The 5,419-nt window shown below is 48.6% G+C and overlaps 1 long non-coding RNA gene across 1 annotated transcript; it reads right to left on the bottom strand.

Moving 5' to 3' along the window:
- Positions 1-2,830: 2,830 nt before the first annotated feature.
- On the bottom strand, positions 2,831-4,934 carry LOC133340144 (uncharacterized). The gene is made up of 2 exons (XR_009754850.1): positions 3,853-4,934; positions 2,831-3,717 (listed from the first exon to the last, which is right to left on the bottom strand). It is a non-coding gene; the product is annotated as an uncharacterized LOC133340144 (long non-coding RNA).
- Positions 4,935-5,419: the final 485 nt, after the last annotated feature.

The following is a 5,419-nucleotide window of genomic DNA, read 5'->3' as shown; positions in this document are numbered from 1 at the left end:
AGGTGGTGTGACCAGCGCCATGGCCGGCCGCCTTCGTCTCCCCCGTGCTGACGTTCACTACACGCCACACCAGGTTCTCGTATTCATCTGAATCTAAGTTGGTAAATTTGTAAATGCGCAACTATTATAAGCCAGGTGGTCACGAGGAGCGCACAGGGAGATGGTAATCGGTTCTGATGTTTGCTGTCGCCATTCTTAACCGCGAGTTTGACTCCAACTTGGCTCGCCGGGTCAGTAGCGAGGTGCGCTATCCGCTACGTGATGCCGCGTCAGTTGTTGTCACAGTTGTTGCCGCTACTGCTCGTACCCGTCGCCCTCATCATTGTCCTCCCCGCCATCGTTGTTACCGTGCAGAGACCCGGAATCCCGTCTGGCGGCCGCCCACAGCAGACGTCCCCTTCCAGACCCTCGCCGTGGCCGACTCGCAGCGCCAGCGCCCCGAGCCGGCCTCCCTGAGCTCGCAGGAGGATCTCGAGCTTATTACAGTTGGCCAACTCGGAATTGGAGCTGGGGCAAACGTCTCCAAGTCAGCAGCCTCTCACCACCGGTGTGACGGTTCAGAACTGGTTTCTACTGCATTGCACACAATACCTGCTTGACCACTTGATGTCCGATCACGGCCACGATGCACCACTCCACTACTCCTTACGCAATCATCTGGCTCGACCACCTCTATCAGAGTGGTCTACATCGGCCGCTTGTACTGCCACCCATGCGCCCACCACTCGCTCTGCCTGCCTGTCGATTGCCTTCAACCCAATGGCTTTGAATACACCACACAATCTCATTGGCTTTGAGAGAGTAAGCAGACCTGGGTTTAGTGCTTAGATGGGAGACTCCCTGGGAATACCGGGTGTTGTGGGCTTAGGCCACAAGGTAACTAGTCGAAGGCGTACATGGATGGATTCTTGATTCCATCTATCCTTATCATTGAGGTGCATCCTCTTCGTATTCGTGACGTTCTACTTGGTACCGTTTCCTCCCACATGCACCACTCAATGCAATTGGCCAAACATTCCAATGTAGCAGGAGCCTCCTGATAATGTCTTGAGACTCAGTAAAGCTCTCCTGCTTGGTTTCCACCACGCGAACGACTGCGGCTGTTGATCGCGCAGCTCCCACCGCGACGATCCCCTCCACGCTGTCCGTGGCTCCCCCTCTCACCGCAGCCTTGCCCAACCGCAAGGTGAGCTGTGCGACTGCTGCCAGTAGTTGGTCAGCCATCCCATCACCTCGCTCCACCCCTCCATGATTTGTAGCTGCTGTCGGTCGCCCCCCCCCCCCCCCCTCGTTGCCACCGCAGCTTCCACTTCACCTACGGGGTTGTTGACCGGGACCCCGCCTCCCGGGGCTGACTGAAGGCGGGTCTCCTCCTCGTCCTCTCCTTCGTCAAAGGTCATCTCAGGTGGGTTCTTCCCTCGGTTATACCGTGACATGATGGTACCCCACTTCTGACACCAGTTGTAATGACCCCAGGAGACACGTTTCTTGTCGGTGATCTTCATTGAAGGCACGGACACTTGACAGGCGAAGACACCGGCTTCAGCAGCCCCGAGCCTCTCGTTTTCGACACGTTTTATCCTATGCGTGGCCATCCCTTAACCCGTGAGCACGCCCCCTCTCTAGAACCTTCTCGATGGCTCTTGGTCCTTGATCCACACCTGCTCCCTTCTGTCACTTGGCCACAGCCTTATTCTCGATCCTTCTCGTAGACCGCAGATCGTTCACCCTGTCTATTCATTAACCTGTCATTACACCCTGTGACCGCTAGTCCCCTGTACTGTCTTTACACATGCATTCATCCACCCAATCACAAAAAACTAACTTACCAACTCAGTCATCCACTCACTGATCTATTCACTCACGCACCGACTCACTCAGAAATTCACTGACCAACCCACTCATTCAATTTCTCACCTACTCACCCACTCATGCACAGATGTACCCACTCACCCACTCCCTCACCTACTCATACTCACGCAGCCACTCGCTCAACCACTCACTCACACTCTCTCATCAACCCATCATCACTCATTCACCCATTTATCTACTCAATAATTAACTCACAGACTCACTCCCAAACGCACGCAAAAAAAAACAACACGAACACGTAAACACACATACAAAAACAAAGACCCCCCGTATAGCCTTAACAGATTGTTGGGGGCAAGTGCTGTTCATGAGCACCTACAGTATGAATACCAGCACAAAACACGAGAGGGTGGGTGGCCAGCACCACGCACGGCCGCCTTGGTCTCACTAGTGGCCATGTTTTCACACCATTCTAGGTACTCATTTGAGACTACACTACACACTCACTCGCACAAACTTACTCTCACAAACTCACACACACACACTCTCACAAACTCTCGCAAACTTTCTCACACTCAATGACTCATTCAAATTTACACAAGCTCACTCTCACAAACTCACGCACAAAGACATACATTCCGTGTATGGGATTTACCGTATAGCCTGAAGAAACTGTGGGTAAGTGCTGTTAGAAATCACCTAGGGTTCAGTGTTACTCACTGACGCTCCTGTAGAGTCCAGTGTTCCTCACTGACACTCCAATAGGGTTCGGTGTTACTTACTGACGCTCCCATATAGTTCAGTGTGACTCACTGGAGCTCCCATAGGTTTCAGAATTACTCACACAAACATCCATACTCAGACCCATAGATTCCAACAGACATCCATAGACTCCAACACACACACACATAGACTCATACAGAGACCCATAGCCTCACACAGAGATACAGAGATCCATACATTCAAAGAGACCCAAAAACTCACACCGAAATCCATAGATTCGTACAGAGGCCAATAAGAATAAAAATAAAAGAGTATTTATTTTGTACTGAAGGAATCTAACGAGCAATAAAGATCTTTTTCACAGATGAGCAGTCAGGCGGGTCAAAATGTAACAACAAAAATAGAATACAAAACACGACAGGAGAGGTAAACAAATTATTTACAAATATACAAATGAAACTAAACAATTTTTTTATCTTACCACGGCTAAACCTCGAAACACCTAACCCTCTAAACCTATTACCCTCTAAACCCATAACCTTCTAAACCATAAAACTCTACCCTTAACCCTCTCATCCTCAAAACCGTAACTTTCTAAAACTCTCAATCCCTAACCTAAATCCCAAACCATCAAAACCCCAACCCTCTGAAACACCTAACCTTCTCTAAACCCGTATTACCCTAAAATACTAACCCTCTCAACATCTAACTCTTTAAACTCTCAACTCTCTAATCCCCTTAATAACGGGTTTTGGGGGTAAGTTCATGTAAATGTCAATGCGTCATTACACCCACCACCACCCGACAGCCAATTAGTACATTTTATCACGTGACCAAAAAATGACAATTTGTTTCTACTTTAGAACACCGCTGTGTTGGAGACTAACAAAAAAAAAACCTTTTATTACAGATAATATTAAGTGTAGGTGTTAAACCCTCTCATCCCTGGCCCTCTAACCCCTTAACCCTTGAAAATCCTCAAATCCATAACCTTCTAAATCCCTAATTCCCTAAACACCCCGAAATATCTAAACTCATAAACCAATAACCTTATAAACGACTAAACTCCTAAACCTCTAACAATCGAAATCCATAAACCCTCGACACCTCTAAATACCTAACTTTCTAAACCCCCTTACCATCTAAAACCCTCACCATCTAAAACACGAACCCTTAAAACACCTAACCCTCTAAACCCCTTTACCCTTAAAACTCTAACCCTCTAAACCCCTAACCCTCTAAACCCCGAACCCTCTAAACCCCTAACTATTTCAACCCCTAACCTTCTAAACCTTTAAAAAGCAACCCTCTAAACACCTAACCATCCAAACCCCTAACCTCAAACTCTAACCTTCTAAAATGCTAAATCCCCAACCTTCTAAATCCCATCTAAACTCCAATCCTCTAAACCAGAGGTCCCCAACCTCCGGGCCACGGACCGGTATCAGTCTGTGGCATGTTAAGAACCGGGCAGCACAGCAGGTGAGCGGTGGGCGAGCGAGCGAAGCTTCATCTGTATTTACAGCCGCTCAACGCTCGCATTACTGTCTGAGCTCCGCCTCCTGTCAGATCAGCGGCGGCATTAGCTTATCATAGGAGCGCGAACCCTACTGTAAACTGCGCATGCGAGGGATCGAGGTTGCACACTCCTTATGAGAAGTCAGAATCCGACACTTGTTTTTGTCCGCACATGGCTCGCCCACTTCCGTCTGCGCCTCTTTCCCGCACTGCGCAGTTTTGGTAAGCTCACAAGCGAACCCTAGCCAAAATGAGTAAAAAACAAACATCGCTGCAGAGCTTCTTTGAAAAGGGAGAAAGACCCAATGGTGACCCCCCGCCCCCCCTCCAGTCCGTGAAAAAATTGTCTTCCACGAAACCAGTCCCTGGTACCAAAAAGGTTGAGGACCGCTCCTCTTAACCACTCACCCTCTAAACCCCAAAACCACTAAAACCATAACCCTTTACAACCCTAACCCTCTTATACCATAATAAAGGTTTGTTGGGTTAGATTGTGTAAATATAAATGTGTCGTTAAACCCGCCACCATCCGACAATTAGTGAATCTTTATTTGAAGCTTTCGTGACTGCAGGAATCCACACTCTTTGGTTCTTTCGGTAAAGTCACGTAGTTAGAAATAAAATAAATCACGACGTTTCGATCGCAACACAAGCGGTCGTCATCAGGCAAAGGAGTCAGCCTCTAAAGGCAAACTGTTTATAAGGGTTTGGAATGGGCCTAGCCCAAGTGTATCAACAGCACCGGGAGCATGGGTGGTGCACAAGTGCCAATGCAGCAACAATGCCAATGTCGCAACAATGCCAATGCAGCAACAATGCCAATGCAGCAACAATGCCAATGCAGCAGCAATGTGAATGTAGCAGCAATGCGAATGCAGCAACAATGCCAATGTAGTGGGTGAGAGAGCTGCCGTGGCAAGAGGTTATATAGGTAAGAAAGGGGGAGAGGAGCAAGGGGGGAGAGAGAGAGAGGGGGGGAGTAGGAAGATGGGGGGGGCGTGAGCGCTAAGGGGATAGAGGACGTGAAGCCTGTGGGGGGGGGGGGGGGGGGAAGGGGGCGGGGATTCAAGTGGGAGGCTGGGAACGCTGGGGATGCAGGGGGAAATTAACATGGAAAAATAGACCAGTACCCGGCAGATATGATGGAACAACCATAAACAATGAAGGTTTTACCTGGTTAATAACATCCTTCCAATGATTGCTAAATTTGTATCCATCTTCTCGGTTGAAGTTATGTCTATATTTATAAATCTGTATGGCTTCATGAACAAACCTTTGGTAGTAGCCCGAAGGTTTGCAGAGTACCTTGGTTTCGGAAAAAAACAATATCATGCGAGCCCACAACGTGAAAACAAGGGTCAGCCAC

The sequence above is a fragment of the Lethenteron reissneri genome, unplaced genomic scaffold (genome assembly GCF_015708825.2).
Source record: "Lethenteron reissneri isolate LAM-NWPU_2019-01 unplaced genomic scaffold, ASM1570882v1 scaffold_82, whole genome shotgun sequence".
Taxonomy (NCBI): Eukaryota; Metazoa; Chordata; class Hyperoartia; order Petromyzontiformes; family Petromyzontidae; genus Lethenteron; species Lethenteron reissneri.
The sequence above is the reverse complement of the archived record's forward strand: the minus strand, read 5'-3'. Positions and strand labels throughout refer to the sequence as shown.